Below are 16,983 nucleotides of genomic sequence, written 5' to 3' on the forward strand. Positions count from 1 at the left end.
AGCTTAGCACACTATAAACAGCTTCTTCTTAAAGCCAAACGAGTTTTTTTACTAAGCGAATTAACCTTTCTAAAAACTCAAGCAAAGAATTATTTAGAACAGTCACCTCACGAGCCTATCCTTCTACCCCCGCTGTTCTAGCAAATCAAGAGCTATGCGACAACATTGCTCAATTCTTCCAGCTTAAAGTGGAATCAATTTTCTCTAACTTCAACAATGCAACAGCTAAATCTACCATCCTTCATTCTGATGCTAAGCAGTCAGGACAGGACCCAAAGATACATCTTTATAGGTTTGCCGCTACTACACCCATAGAAATATCAAAGCATATAATGGTAACTAAATCTGGCTCTCCCTATGACCCCTGTCCAATCATCATTATTAAATTAGCTTTGGAACCAGTAGCTCAGATCCTTTCCTCTCTCGTAAACTCTATGCTCTTAGTTGGCTACATTCCCAAAATCTGGAAAAGTGCATTTATCCTGCCGCTATTGAAAAAACCCACTCTGGACCCTAAAGATCCAAACCACTTCAGGCCGATCTCTAGACTTCCTCTCTCGGCGAAAATAGCAGAAAAACGTATGCACTTACAACTCAGTAGGTTCCTGCTAGATACACAGGCACTGGACCCCTCTCAATTTGGATTCAGAGCCGGGCATAGTACTGAGTCAGCCCTAATCAAGTCAACGGAAGAGATTAGGTCCTCATTTGATCTAGGAGGTCAATCAATCACAACACTTGTATAGCGCGCTACTCACCCGGAAGGGTCTCAAGGCGCTTGGGGGAAGGGGGCCGCTACTGCTCGAACAGCCAGGTCTTGAGTTGTCTCCTGAAGGCGAGGTGGTCTTGGGTCCGCCGAAGGTGGATGGGGAGGGAGTTCCATGTCTTGGCCGCCAGGTAGGAGAAGGATCTGCCTCCGGCGAGGGTGAGGCTGGCGGACCGTAGCTGGCGGGTGGGCGTGTGGAAGGTCAGGCGGTCGTTGAGGTACTTGGGGCCCAAGTTGTGGAGAGATTTGTGTGCGTGGGTTAGGAGCCTGAACGTGATCCTCTTGTTGACGGGGAGCCAGTGCAGGTTCCTCAGGTGGCCGGAGATGTGGCTGCGTCGAGGGATGTCCAGGATGAGTCGGGCGGAGGCGTTCTGGATGCGCTGTAGTCTTTTCTGTAGCTTGGCTGTGGTTCCGGCGTAGAGGGTGTTTCCGTAGTCCAGCCGGCTGGTGACGAGGGCCTGGGTGACCGTCTTCCTGGTTTCGATCGGGATCCATCGGAAGATCTTGCGGAGCATGCGGAGGGTGTGAAAGCATGAAGAGGAGACGGCGTTGACCTGTCTGGTCATCGAGAGGGAGGAGTCCAGGATGAAGCCCAGGTTGCGTGCGTGGTCTGTCGACTTGGGGGCGGTGCCCAGGGCTGGGGGCCACCAGGAGTCGTCCCAGGCGGAGGGTGATGGTCCAAGGATGAGGACTTCCGTCTTGTCTGAGTTCAGTTTCAAGCGGCTGTTCTTCATCCACTCGGCGACGTCTTTCATCCCTTCGTGGAGGCTGGTTCTGGCGGTGTCGGGGTCTCTGGTGAGGGAGAGGATCAGCTGGGTGTCGGCGTAAGATGATGTTGAGGTTGTGTTGGCGTGCGATGGCTGCGAGAGGTCTCATGTAGACGTTGAAGAGGGTGGAGCTGAGTGATGATCCTTGCGGGACGCCGCAGATGACTTCGGTGGCCTCGGAGCGAAACGGGGGGAGGCGGACTCTGTGTTCTTCCCGCGAGGAACGAGATGATCCACTTCAATGCCTTCTCTTGGATGCCGGTGTTGCTGAGGCGTTGGATTAGGGTGCGGTGGCAGACGGTGTCGAACGCTGCGGAGAGGTCCAGGAGGATGAGGGCCGCTGTTTCCCTGTTGTGGAGAAGGGCTCGGATGTCGTCGGTGGCTGCGATCAGAGCGGTCTCGGTGCTGTGGTTGGCTCTGAGGGATCGAGGGATCCATTAGTCTCGAGGAAGGCGGCCAGCTGTCTGTTGGCGATCTTCTCGATGACTTTGGCAGGAAACGGGAGGAGCGAGATGGGGCGGAAGTTTTTGAGGTCTGTGGGGTCCGCTGTTGGTTTTTTAGTAGGGCGCTGAGCTCGGCATGCTTCCAACTCTCTGGGAAGGTGGCGGTGTCGAAGGATGTGTTGACGACGTCTCGGAGCTGGGGTGCGATGGTAGTGTCGGCCTTGTTGAAGACGTGGTGGGGGCAGGGGTCAGTCGGAGATCCGGAGTGGATGGTGTTCATCGTGCGGGCTGTGTCTTCGGTGGTCACTGCGGTCCAGGTGCGGAGGGTCGTGGTGGGGTGCGCTGGTTCGGCGGTTGGGTGCGGGGATGGTGTGCCGAAGCTGTTGTGGATGTCGGCGATCTTGCGGTGGAAGAACGAGGCGAGGGAGTCGCAGAGATCTTGCGAAGGGGTGATGTCGTTGGTGCTGGGGTTGGAGAACTCCTTGACGATGCAGAAGAGTTCCTTGCTGTCGTGGGCGTTGTTGTCCAGACGATCCTTCAGTTACTTCTTCTTGGTGGTGCGGATGAGCTGGTGGTGCTTGCGGGTCGCGTGTTTGAGGGCGGCCATGTTGTCAGTGATCCGGTCGAGGAGCCAGGCTTTCTCGAGGGTGCGGCAGGTCTTTTTGGAGTCCTTGAGTTCGTCGGTGAACCAGGGGGCTTTCTTGCTTCTGGGTTTGCTGGGAGGGTTCTTCAGTGGTGCGAGGTCGTCGGCGCAGGCTGTCAGCCACTGCGTGAAGTTACGGGCTGCTTCGTTGGGGTCCGGTGTGCTGGCGGGTGGGTTCTGGCTGAGGGAGGTGGTGAGCTGGTCGGCGGTGATCTTGCTCCAGCTTCTGTGAGGAACCTGTTGCAGGTGGTGGTGAGTAGTGGTTTTTCTGAAGCTGAAGTGGACGCAGCTGTGGTCGGTCCAGTGAAGTCCGGTGGAGTGGCTGAAGGGGATGTGCTTGCTGGATGAGAAGATGGGGTCAAGCGTGTGGCCAGCGTAGTGGGTGGGGGTGTTGACCAGTTGCTTGAGTCCGAGGTTGGCGAGGTTGTCCAGCAAGGGCGGCGGTGTTGCGGTCTTTGTTGTTCTCCAGGTGGAATTTGAGGTCCCCTAGGAGGATGTAGTCGCGGAGGGGAGGGCGTGTGGGCTGATGAAGTCCGTGATGTCTTCGCTGAATTGTGTGCGTGGCCCCGGGGGTCTGTAGATGAGGGTGCCTCTGAGGGTCGTCTTTGGGTCGGTGTGGATCTGGAAGTGGAGGTGCTCGGCGGCGTTGAAGGTGTCGTTGGAGTCGGTCGTGATGTGGATGGTGTTCTTGTGGACGATGGCGATACCTCCTCCGGTCTGGTTGACGCGGTCCCTCCTGATGATCTTGTATCCATCCGGGATGGCGATGTCGATGTCGGGGCCTGAGGAGGCGTTCATCCATGTTTCAGTGAGGAAGGCGACGTCTGGTGATGTTGTGTCAAGCAGGTTCCAGAGTTCGACGGCGTGTCTGTGGACGGAGCGGGTGTTGAGCAGGATGCATTTGGGGTCACTGCTGGGGTTAGGTTTGGCGGGCATGGTGCATGTTCGGAGGCAGGTGAACTTGCAGGTAGTGCAGGTGAAGGGTCCGTGGAAGCGTTTCGGGGCGGCCCGGCAGCAGGTGGGGTTCCGGCCGGTATTGAGTGCGTTGAGGGCGGCGGCATCGTAGGTCTGTCGGGTCGTCTTGCGTCGGTGGGGGCCAGGGGTCCTGGCGCTGGGCGCGGTCCAGGCGCGGACGGGCGCAGACGGGCTTGCCTTTGGCGCGCCTTTGGCACACAATCGGCGCGCCCGCTGCGCGTGGCCGCTGCGCGTACGTGTGGTCGCCATTTATGGCGAAGTGTGAGGGAGGGAGGAGCAGCTGGGAGGCGGGAGCGGGGAGGGCACAGAAGAAAAAGGGGGCGTGGCCGCGAGCACGGCGGCGGGAAGCGGGGCGGGCAGAGAAATACTAAACAGCACTGGGGATACAAAAAAGCAGCGTCAAACACAGGACTAGATAACAAAGATTAAGGCAGCACGGATGGGAGAAAAGCTGGTGTTAGAGGCACAGATGGGGAGAAGTACAGACAAACAGAGTAAATAGGCAAAAAACAGATAGCACACGCAGATACGGCGAGGGCCGGTATCAGCGAGGCAGGCTCTGCGAGCAGCAGTGGGGCGGGGAGCACACGCAGCAGCTGGTGGCCGTGCGGCGCGGGGGTGTCCTGGGACAGGTCACGCTCACCTGCGCCGGGCGGTCGCCATTTATGGCCAAGTGTGAGGGAGGGAGGAGCAGCTGGGAGGCGGGAGCGGGGAGGGCACAGAAGAAAAAGGGGGCGTGGCCGCGAGCACGGCCGCGAGCACGGCGGCGGGAAGCGGGGCGGGCAGAGAAATACTAAACAGCACTGGGGATACAAAAAAGCAGCGTCAAACACAGGACTAGATAACAAAGATTAAGGCAGCACGGATGGGAGAAAAGCTGGTGTTAGAGGCACAGATGGGGAGAAGTACAGACAAACAGAGTAAATAGGCAAAAAACAGAGATAGCACACGCAGATACGGCGAGGGCCGGTATCAGCGAGGCAGGCTCTGCGAGCAGCAGTGGGGCGGGGAGCACACGCAGCAGCTGGTGGCCGTGCGGCGCGGGGGTGTCCTGGGACAGGTCACGCTCACCTGCGCCGGGCGGTCGCCATTTATGGCCAAGTGTGAGGGAGGGAGGAGCAGCTGGGAGGCGGGAGCGGGGAGGGCACAGAAGAAAAAGGGGGCGTGGCCGCGAGCACGGCGGCGGGAAGCGGGGCGGGCAGAGAAATACTAAACAGCACTGGGGATACAAAAATGCAGCGTCAAACACAGGACTAGATAACAAAGATTAAGGCAGCACGGATGGGAGAAAAACTGGTGTTAGAGGCACAGATGGGGAGAAGTACAGACAAACAGACCCGGAGGAGGAGCTAGCGGTGTGCGCTCCATTGCGGTTGTTTAGACAAACAGAGTAAATTGGCAAAAAACAGAGATGGCACACGCAGATACGGCGAGGGCCGGTATCAGCGAGGCAGGCTCTGCGAGCAGCAGTGGGGCGAGGAGCACACGCAGCAGCTGGTGGCCGTGCGGCGCGGGGGTGTCCTGGGACAGCTGTGATGATCATGCTGGATCTCTCGGCGGCCTTCGACACGGTCCATCATATTCTTTTGATGGACCGTCTGCGGGAGATTGGAATTCATGGTACCGCCTGGGATCTCCTTGAATCCTTTCTCTCCAATAGGACCCAAACAGTTGCTCTAGGGGATTTTTCTTCCGAACCATTTTCCCTGCCTTGTGGAGTCCCTCAGGGCTCCTCCCTGAGCCCCACTCTTTTCAATATTTACGTATCATCTCTGGCTCCACTTATTGAATCATAGAGCTTCTCACTTACATCTTACGCGGATGACACCCAAATCGTGGTGTTATTAATGCCGGGGTCCTTGGGGCGAACAGCATCACGTCTCCAAGAGTGTATGTCTGCAGTGGGAAGTTGGATGGACCAGAATTGCCTCAGATTAAACTCCGGCAAAACGGAGGTGGTGCTTTTCGGTAACGACCCCATCTTCTGGACCCCGGCATGGTGGCCGGACTCTCTTGGCCTCCTGCCCACCCCCAAGAAAAAAGCTAAAAATCTGGGTGGACTGCAAACTCAGTTTTAAAGACCAGATTAATGCGGTTGTCTCCTCCACCTCCTTTACGCTCAGAGCATGCAGAAAAATAATGCCTTACCTCCCTAAAGATAGTATTCAAACAGTCATCACCACCTTAGCCCTGTCAAAATTGGACTACTGTAATGGGCTCTACCTCACGCTGAAAGAAGGACTCGTGCATAAACTGCAGATCCTCCAGAATGCAGCAGCCCGGCTGATTAATAATGTTCCTAAATATGCATCTATCTCAGCTGAGCTGACAAAGCTTCATTGGCTGCCTATTAGGAAAAGGACTCAATTTAAGGCTCTATGCCTGGTCCACAAGGCATTACATGGAGTAGGCCCCGAGTTTCTTAAGGAACAATTCTCCTGGTACCTGCCAAAAAGAGCATTACGCTCGTCAGAGACTAAGCTTATTTTGGTACCCAGAGTCCACAAGGCTAGCTGGGGAGGAAAAAGTTTTGTTGTATGCGCAGCTAAGACCTGGAATGGTATGCCGCTGCACCTCAGATCCACAACTAATCTTCTCTCCTTTAGGAAGGCCTTGAAAACCTGGCTTTTCTCTGTCTGATCTTTATATTCGTTTCCTTCATGGCCTCCTCATGACTTCACATAGCGCCAGGACACCCTTGGGTAACAGCGCGCTCTACAAATAAAAATAACATAACATAACATCAATCATGCCAGATGGCATTTGCGGGCTCTGCAGTGGGACCTGAAGTTCCAGTGGACGCAGCATCAGGGAAACCTGTCCGACTATGTCCAGATCTCGGAGGGCACTGCACAAAACTTGCAGTGGTGGCTCACGGACCAGTGTTGGGTCAGCTGCAGATCCCTCTCACTTCCCCAACCGGAGCACACAGTGGTGACGGATGCGTCCCTCCTTGGTTTGGGCTGCCACATGGGAGAGGCGGAGATCAGAGGCCTTTGGTCTCCGGCGGAGTCCAAGCTCCATATCCATCTTTTGGAGCTCAGGGCGATCCGAGTGCAGGTGTTCACGGACAACGCCACCACCATGTGGTACTGCAACAAGCAAGGCGGGTGGGGTCGTGGACCCTATGTCAGGAGGCTCTGCGCCTCTGGACATGGCTGGAACGCCAGGGCATTCTCCTGGTGGTTCAACACTTGCCAGATTCTTTGAACGCCAGGGCAGACAAACTCAGCCGCCGGTGCATGCTGGATCACGAATGGCGTCTTCACTCAGAGGAGGTGCAAGGTCTCTTTCACAAGTGAGGAAAACCTTGGTTATATCTATTCGCCACCGAAGAGAACGCGCAATGTCAGCAGTTCTGCGCGTTGTAGTTTCCAAGGCGGCACTCGCTCGGAGACGCTTTTCGTCGCGAGTGGAGTTGTGGTCTGTTGTACACCTTTCCGCCTATACCACTTCTACCCAGAGTGCTGAAGAAGATCAGACTCGACCGGGCCCAAGTCATTCTTGTGGCGCCGGACTGGGCTCAGAGTTTGGTATCCCGAGCTACTCAGTATGAGCGTGGATCCCCCAATCCGAATGCCTCTTCGGGAGGATCTGCTGTCGCAGCAGCAGGGGGCGGTTCTCCACCCGAACCTGTCCAGCCTCCACCTCCTTGCGTGGAGATTGAGCAGAGACAGTTGATTCCTTTCGACTTGCCCCCTGAAGTCTGTAATGTGATTCTGGCAGCCAGGCGTCTCTCAACTAAAACTGTATACGCCTGCTGGTGAAACAAATTTGTGGCATGGTGCCCAGAGAAAGCTGTAGATCCCCTTTCTGCCCCTCTTTCTGAGGTCCTTCTGTTCCTTCTTTCTTTGGCCCAGCAGGGCTCTGCTGTGGGCACTATCAAAGGTTATCGTTCGGCTATCTCCGCCTTTTTACGGCTTTCAGATCAGCCTTCTCTTTTTAAGTCCCTGGTTGTTAACCGTTTCCTGAAAGGCATTATGCACACGTTTCCTCCAGTGCCGTTCATAATGCCTCAATGGGACTTAAACCTTGCCTTGACATATCTGATGGGCGCTCCCTTTGGGCCCCTTCACAACTGTCCTTTGCTTCTTCTCACTCTCAAGACGGCTTTCCTGGTAGCTATCACCTCTGCCAGACAAGTGAGTGAGCTCCAGGCTCTTTCTTCCGAGCCTCCTTCCCTTTCTGTTCATCCGGACAAGGTGGTATTAAGGACATGTCCTTCTTTCTTGTCAAAGGTTGTCACGCCCTCCCACATCAGGCAGACCATCACTTTGCCCACCTTCTTTCTGGCTCCGCATCCTTCAAGGGAGGAGGAGAGGCTCCACCAACTAGACCCAAAACGTGCGCTCGCATTCTATCTGAAGCATACGCAGCAGTTCCGGGTGGATGACCAGCTCTTTGTTGGCTACGTGGGCACCAAAAAAGGTCGGGCTGTGCACAAACGGATCATCTCGCGGTGGGTCGTTCTGTGCATCAGAGCATGTGACTCCTTGGCTAAGAAGGAGCCTCCTGTGGGGCTGCGTGCCCATTCGACCAGGGCAACTGCAGCCACTACTGCCTTGGGACGCGGCGTCCCCTTGCAGGACATTTGTCAGGTAGCTACGTGGGCTTCACTGCACATGTTTACCAAGCTTTACTGCCTTGACAGTCAATTCCGGAGAGACTGCTTCTTTGGCCGTTCTGTTCTCCGTGACTTTCTGGTGTAATCTTTTCCCAGACCCACCACCGGGATTGGTATTGCTGGGGTATCTATTCTAAGGTAAGGAATCTATCACTAACATGTCTCTTTCAGATGCACAAGTTACTACTTGTGTAACGATATATCTGTAAGAGATATTAGTAAGTGATAGATACCTTACCGCCCCACCCATCCTCCCCGTTCTGCTAAATGTTTTCTGATGGATACATCTGCCTGTGGATTCCTCACCTTATGAATATCCCCTTTTTCGTAGCTGTCTGCGCCGACGAGGTCATCTCAGCGTCATGGCTCCCCACGCGGCTCCGCATGACGTCACCGCAGCCATAAGAAGACCGCGTCGGCGTGATGAGGTCAGTTCCTTTTTTTCCGCGCTACAAGCTAACAGATTTTCTGGGACTCTCCTGTCTTTCAACTGCTATTTTGTTTCGAGACTTGATTTGTTATTGTTTCGACTATGTCTGTTCCTAGGAAGTCGGGTTTCAAGCCCTGCAAGCAATGCAGAGTTCACATGTCCATTACTGACCCGCATGATGACTGTCTCTGGTGCCTCTCCAGTGATCAGGACGTTGAAGGTTGTTCATCCTGTAGAAAATTTAACCCTAAGGCGCTAAAGGAGAGAGAGGCCAAACTCTACATGTCCAAGGTGAGAAAGGAGAAAAGAGGTCGTAAGAGATCCAAGTCGAGGTCGTCAACTTCACATGAATCCAAGAGAAGGCACAAGAAGAAGAAAAGACATGGGTCTCGACGTCGATCGTCCAAGTCTCGAACTTTGAAGTTGCCTTCTCCTGCTCCTCGACGTCGTACCAAGGATGTTATTTCTCCTTCACCTTCTGAGTCTCCACAGGCTTCTCCAGGCCGGTCTCCTGTTTTGGGTTCTCCGGTGCAGTCTCCGGCACCGGTTGATTCTCCGGCTTCGGATGGGGATTCGAATCCGGTAGAGGAAGAGTTTCCTGCGGCTCCTGTGGCTCCATCTGTTACTCCAGTGGATCCGACTCCGGAGACTCCCCGTAAGGAAGTCGAACCGGCGCAGTTTCCTTGGTTCCCGGCGCCTGGATCGGATCCGTCGCACTATATGAATGCGATGTATGGTATTTTTACCAGAGCCACATGCCCCTCTGGAGCACCTTCGGGTCCCATGGGCCCTTTGGCATTTAATTTGGGCGTACCTCAGCATTATCCTCCGGCCCCATTTATGCCTTATATGCTGATGGCGCTGTCATGGCAGTATCCGGCGCCGAGGGTGTCGACTCCGCTTGAGCAGTCTCCGGCTCCGTCCGGCGTCCCCTCTTCCAGGGTTCGTTCGACACGGGTCCCTGTCACGGAACCTACTTAGACGCCGTTGCCGGATCCGTCGACGCCGCGTATGGCGCCGCTGACGCCGCAGATGGTGCCGCCGACGCCGCAGCCGAGGATGCGTTCGAGAAGGGAAGCTCAAAGGCTTAATGAAGAGGAGCAATATCGGGCTGGTGACATAGAGGAAGGAGAGATTTATGAGTCTGAGGACTCATTGGAAGATTTGTGTGAAGCAAGTGGTTTGGACATCTCTTCGGGGACTTTGCTTTACAGAAGGCTTCTCCTTCGAAGCATGTAACTCCTTATCATGTTGTTATCAAGAAGGCAGCTGAACTGTTGGACCTACAGCTTCCTATGGCTGAATATTAGCCTAATCTTTTAACAGGTGCTTCATTCTCCTTCTGCTGTGGTGTAACCTCTTTTACCATTCAATGATGCTCTGACGGAGCCGATATTGGATGTCTGGAGTAATCCCCTTTCTGCTCCTGCGGTTTCTAGATCTGTTTCTAGGGGATATAGGCCGGCACCAGGGGACCCTGATTTCCTGTCTTCACACCCGTCTCCTCAAAGTTTGGTAGTTCAAGCTTCTTGTTCGAAGCAGTCGGTTGGCTATTTCCCTCAAGCACCGGCTGATAGAGATTCAAAAAAGCTTGAGCAATCGGCAAAGAAAGTATTTTCTTAGACCAGTATGGCATTAAAGTCCACAAATGCAACTTGTCTATTGGGCAGATATATCCACGCCCTCATGGACTCTTCTAAGCAGATTCTCCCTAAGCTCTGTCTGAAGAGGATCAGAACATCTTGAGTGAGGTCTTGATGGACTCCCAGGCTGCTGCTCGACAAGTAATCCAGTCGGGTCTGGACACTGCAGATTCAGTGGCAAGGGTGATGGGTTTGTCTGTTGCCACTAGGAGGCATGCTTGGTTAAGATCATCAGGATTCTCACCTGATGTGCAAGCTTCCCTTTTGGACCTTCCTTTTGATGGTTCTAAGCTCTTCAGGGAGAAAGCGGACTTGGCCTTGCAGAGATTTAAAGACAGTAAAGCCACGGCAAAATCTCTGGGTTTGCAGTCTGTCAAGAGGGTATGGTTACAGAAGGTACCGTGGTTTTGGGAAGTCTTCCTTTTGTTCCTGTCAGCCTCAGCAACAACAATAGCAGTAAAACCCTCTGTATAAATCCTATAGAGGTAAAGGCAGAGGTCGTCTTCGTGGAGCTGGACGACATCCCTCTTTTTCCTCCTCCTCTACCTCCCCTCCCCTTCCCAGTAATGCAGGAAAGCAGCCCTAGAACCGCCATCCTGGATCATGTGGGTCCTGTGGGAGGTCGGCTTACCCATTTTCTTCAAGACTGGAAATTAATAACTTCGGACCTTTGGGTTCTAGATATTGTGGGAAATGGGTATGCCCTTCCCTTCAAGGAATTCCCTCCTCCTTACCCTCCTTGCCAAGGGTTTTGCACGGAGGATCATTTGCATTGAAGTTATGGCCCTATTACAAAAAGATGCGATAGAGGTGGTTCCGGAGCAGGAAAGGGGTCAGGGATGCTACTCCCGTTATTTCCTGATTCCCAAAAAGGTTGGCAGGCTACGTCCTATCCTGGACCTCAGAATCTTGAATCTATTTCTCAAGCAGGAGAGGTTCAAGATGCTTACTCTAGCGCAGGTTCTTCAGGCGCTGCTAAAGAGGACTGGATAGTGTCCAACTTGCAGGATGCGTATTTCCACATCCCGATCCTGAAGTCGCACAGGAAGTATCTCGGTTTCATGGTTGGGTCGCATCATTACCAGTTTGCGGTTCTTCCATTTGATCTTACTACTGCACCTCGAGTCTTCACCAAGGTGATGGCAGTGGTGGCAGCCTATCTCAGAAGGTTGGGGATTCCGGTTTTCCCATACCTGGACGACTGGCTTCTGAAGGCAGAGTCTCCAGAGATGGTTTGTCGTCATCTGCAGGTAACAACCCAGCTGTTGTACATTTTTTCAATAAATGTACCCAAGTCTCACCTGGTGCCCTCACAGTGCAACCTGTTCATAGGGGCAGTACTGGATACCACTGTGTAGAGCATTCCCTCCACCTCAAAGGATTCTCGACATACAGGAAATGATTCCCTTGTTTTACAATGGAGCGGTTGTTCCAGTTCTGAAGGTCCTTTGCCTGCTCGGTCTGTTCGCTTCCTGCATCCTGTTGGTCAACCATGCACGCTGGCACATGGGGGCGCTCCAGTGGTGTCTCCGCAGGCAGTGGTATCAGCACAACGGAGATCTCAGGGAGTCTGTGAGGATCTCCAGAGAAGCTGCAGCGGATCTGTCTCGGTGGAGCGTGGAGGGCAATCTGTCTTTAGGAAAGCCTTTCTATCTTCCTCCATCGGTGGCCATGGTGATAACGGATGCCTCTACCCTAGGGTGGGGAGCACATCTGGGGGATCTGGAGATCAAGGGTCTTTGGTCTCCAGAAGAAAGGTTGTTTCACATCAACCTTTTGGAATTGCGGGCGATACGTTTGGCGCTCAAGGCCTTTCTCCCTTCCCTTCGCGGTCAGTCGGTTCAAGTCCTGACGGACAACACTGCTGCGATGTGGTATGTCAACAAGCAGGGAGGAGTAGGGTCGTACCGTCTTTGCAGAGAGGCGTTGCGACTCTAGGCCTGGGCTCAGGACCATTGGATTTGCTTGATGGCAAATCATCTGACTGGGGTCCTGAACGTGCGTGCAGACAGTCTGTCGGCATTTCTCTGCCGACGACGAGTGGAGGCTTCATCCAGAGGTAGTCCGACACGTCTTCTGGACGTGGGAGACTCCTCAGGTGGACCGGTTTGCCACTCATGTGAACGCGCACTGCCAGTCATTCTGCAGTCTCCAGTTTCCGGGGCAGGGAGCGTTGGGAGACGTGTTTCAGTTGAGTTGGGGCTCGCAACTCCTTTATGTACTTTCTCCCATACCCTTGATTCCTCGGGTTCTGAGGAAGATTCGCCAAGACCGGGCCCAAGTTATATTGATCGCCCCGGATTGGCCAAGAAGGGTGTGGTACACGGACCTTCTTCACCTCTCGTTGCACCCTCCGCTCCCTCTCAAGGCAGACCTCCTCTCTCAGATGGAGGGGCAAGTTCTACACCCCCAACTCCAGAGCCTGCACCTTCATACCTGGAGATTGAACGGAGCAACTAGAATTCTTTTTCTCTCCCGCCTGACGTGATGGACATTATATTATCGGCCAGGCGACACTCCAATAAGTCTGTCTATTCATACAGGCGGTCTAAATTTGTTAAGTGGTGTGGAGAGAAATCTATTGATCCCTTAAAAGCTCATCTATCTGATGTTCTTTGTTTGTCTGATCAAGACGATGTGGGTTGAAGCAATAAGTGCACAGGCAGGCTAATCCAAACCCAATCAATACGATACTAAATATTCCCTTTAACAGTGGCCACAGCAAAACCCTGCTGGGCCAAATGAAGAGACAAACAAAGAATTTTACATTCAATATTCATAAACAATAGTACTGGTGGTCGGTACAACCTAAACATTTCATTCAAGTATATCATAACCCATCATGAAACCTGCCTATTGAACAATCTAATTATACCTGTGTATATTACTAAATCATAAAACATGGCCAAAAGAACAATGCTATGTATATATTATACAACAGCAGAGGAAATCATCATGTGTTCATTAAACTATTCGTAGTCCCACCTGACCCTATCTTATAACAGGAACCAACCTAAAAGGAAAAAGTTCTATCACATAATGGTTGATGTTCTTCAAACTTATTCAAATTCTACCTCTAATCACTCCAATCTGTGCCGACATGTCTTATAAACAATGTTCGAATTATAAGAATTTCTAGCTCACCTTGATATCAGTAACCTTATCTAAATTCTGATCAATGGGAAGTATCTTCATATAAATCTCGCCTTTCCTTTCATCCAACGTGCGAAATCTAGATGAATCATAATATAACAAGAAAAAAACCTTATAATGCGCATGATTCTAAGCATATCCACCCTAAACTTTTTCAAGGGCAACTCAAATTAAAAATATCAAGTCAAAATCCTCACCTATTTCAATGCGGTACCTTCCGCATCACAAAGATGTATTTAACGATTCACGAGTGCTCATGTCAGCCTCAGCAATATACGTATCTAATCAAATAAAAAAATACGACAAAAGTCTCATTTTAGAAACTCCATACTTTATCACCCCAAAGTCTACATCTGAAAAATCTAAATCGACAGCCAACATCACCCTCCTTAACGTTCTCATCAAAAGTTCTGGTCAACTTCTTACTTCAAGTACGGTGATTTCGCGATAAATTCCCGCCATCCTACCTATAAGTAATCACATGCACAGCAGTATCGCTAGGTAGCGTACTTGACATGAAACTTTTCGTCTTGGTGACTTTGGAATGGTTTTGATGGTTAAGCATGCTTTTATATGTAAGTCGATCTGGTATTGACAATAGGAGGCCTTTATGGTATTATGGACGAACGGTTTTAAAAACAAGGGACAATTTTCATCACCTCACCGTGATTGGTTTGAAAGGGCAGCATTTGGAATGGTCATGCGCAGTAGTTGCGCATGGCAGCGGATATGAATGAAAGTATTTTCCGTTGGATATTGTTAAACGTGGTGATTAGAATAAATGGACCGTGAGAGACCTGAAAAATTCAATTATAATTAGACATGTGCAGTAGTCTCGCCAGTCATCGGACATGATAGGAGGACTGATGGGTATTCTATACGAATGGTTCGGAGATGATGGGGCAAATTTAACCTTCTTATCGATTGGTTTGTAAGGGTTTCATATGGGATGGACATGCGCAATATTCGCGCATGACAGCGTACCTGAATAGTAGGACGGCTTGATTGGATTAACTTTATCGTGGCAGACTCAAAAGGTTTTAGGTGTAATTGGACATACATAGTAATTTCGCTAAATGGATTTGTGATTGGTCATAGGAGAACTGAATGGTGTTACGTATGATTGGTTCAGAGATGAAGGGGCAATTTCAACTACCTCTACGTGATTGGTTGGGAAGAGTTTTTTACAGAATGGACATGCGCAGTAACTGCGCGCGGTAGCGGACCTGAGAGGAAGCATTCCCCGTTTTAGATTTCAGAATGATTCTGATTGGAGAGTTGGAATTTGTTTGGAATATGATTGGTGGAAAGAAGTTGACAGATGCAGTTGGACATGCGCATTAGTTGCTTGTGGGAGCGGACCTGATAGGAAGCATTCGCTAGTTGAGATTTTAGAATGATTCTGATTGGTGAGTTGGAAGACGTTTGGAAGTTGCAATGTGATTGGTGGAAAGACGATTTAAATTGGTGAGGTAGGATGGCGGGAATTTATAGCGAAATCACCGTACTTGAAGTAAGAAGTTGACCAGAACTTTTGATGAGAACGGTAAGGAGGGAGATGTTAGCTGTCGATTTAGATTTTTCAGATGCAGACTTTGGGGTGATAAAGTATGGAGTTTCTAAAATGAGACACTTTTGTCGTATTTTTTTATTTGATTAGATACGTATATTGCTGAGGCTGACATGAGCACTCGTGAATCGTTAAATACATCTTTGTGATGCGGAAGGTAACGCATTGAAATAGGTGAGGATTTTGACTTGATATTTTTAATTTGAGTTGACCTTGAAAAAGTTTAGGGTGGATATGCTTAGAATCATGCACATTATAAGGTTTTTTTTTCCTGTTACATTATGATTCATCTAGATTTCGCACGTTGGATGAAAGGAAAGGCGATATTTATATGAAGATACTTCCCATTGATCAGAATTTAGATAAGGTTACTGATATCAAGGTGAGCTAGGAATTCTTATAATTCGAACATTATTTATAAGACATGTCGGCACAGATTAGAGTGATTAGAGGTAGAATTTGAATAAGTTTGAAGAACATCAACCATTATGTGATAGAACTTTTTCCTTTTAGGTTGGTTCCTGTTATAAGATAGGGTCAGGTGGGACTACGAATAGTTTAATGAACATATGATGATTTACTCTGCTGTTGTATAAGATATACATAGCATTGTCCTTTTGGCCATGTTTTATGAATTTAGTAATATACACAGGTATAATTAGATTGTTCAATAGGCAGGTTTCATGATGGGTTATGATATACTTGAATGAAATGTTTAGGTTGTACAGACCACCAGTACTATTGTTTATGAATATTGAATGTAAAATTCTTTGTTTGTCTCTTCATTTGGCCCAACAGGGTTTTGCTGTGGCCACTGTTAAAGGGTATTTGTCGGCATTTTTGTGTTTACCTGATCAGCCTTCTTTATTTAAGTCTCCTATAGTCTTAAGATTTATTAAGGGGCTGACAAACATGTTTCCTCCCACTCCTTTCATTATGCCCCAGTGGGACTTGAATTTGGTGTTAACTTTTTTAATGGGTTCGTCATTCGAACCGATGCATAGTTGTCCTTTAAGACTTTTAACCTTTAAAACTGTCTTCCTGGTAGCTAACACCTCGGCCAGGAGGGTGAGGGAACTCCAGGCTTTGAGTTCAAAGCCGCCTTTTCTGACCATTTATGCTGAAAGGATGGTACTTAGGAGCAGGGCTGCTTTTCTGCCTAAGGTGGTGACTCCCTTCCACCTAGGTCAGTCCATTACCCTTCCTACTTTCTATCCTCCCCCTCATCCTTCCAAGGAGGAGGAGAGACTTCATCATTTGGATCCAAAGAGGGCGATTAGCTTCTATTTGTACAGAACAAAAGACTTCCGTCAGGATGACCAGCTCTTTTTTGGATATGCTGGTCGTATGAAGGGCAAGGCGATGCACAAGCGCACTTTGTCACGATGGATCATCATGCTCGGGCTGTGGATTTTCGTCATGTGGTACTAATACCACTAGCTCTTGTGACTCTTCTTCAGCTCCTGTGACGGTGAAATTAAATGCCGGGCTGATCAACTGTAGATCCATGACAAAGCATGCACTGGATATTTTTCAGTCCATAAATGATAATAATTGGGACTTGTTATTTCTGACAGAGACATGGCTGCGGGAGGACACCAATCCTACGTTGACCTTAGCTATTCCTGATAACTATGGCATTGTTTGTGCCAATAGACAAAAAGGGAACAGGGTGGTGGAGTAGCTATCATCTATAAAACTAAATGGGAGTTGGCAGTTATTAACCTTGATCAGCTAGACCCCATTGAAGGCCTATCTTTTTGCATTAAACTCTCAGCATTCTCATCTTGTTCTGGGTTGCTACTCTATAGACCTCTTAACGCTAGTCTTAATCAAATTCCTATTCTGGCTGATTACATATCTCAGGCCAGTATACGCTACTCCAACTTTATGGTGCTTGGGGATTTGAATCTGCACGTGGATGATCTCCTCTGCCCTCATAGCTCCAACTGTATCTCCACACGAGCTG

This window comes from Triturus cristatus, chromosome 1_2, assembly GCF_964204655.1.
Source record: "Triturus cristatus chromosome 1_2, aTriCri1.1, whole genome shotgun sequence".
NCBI classification, from domain to species: domain Eukaryota; kingdom Metazoa; phylum Chordata; class Amphibia; order Caudata; family Salamandridae; genus Triturus; species Triturus cristatus.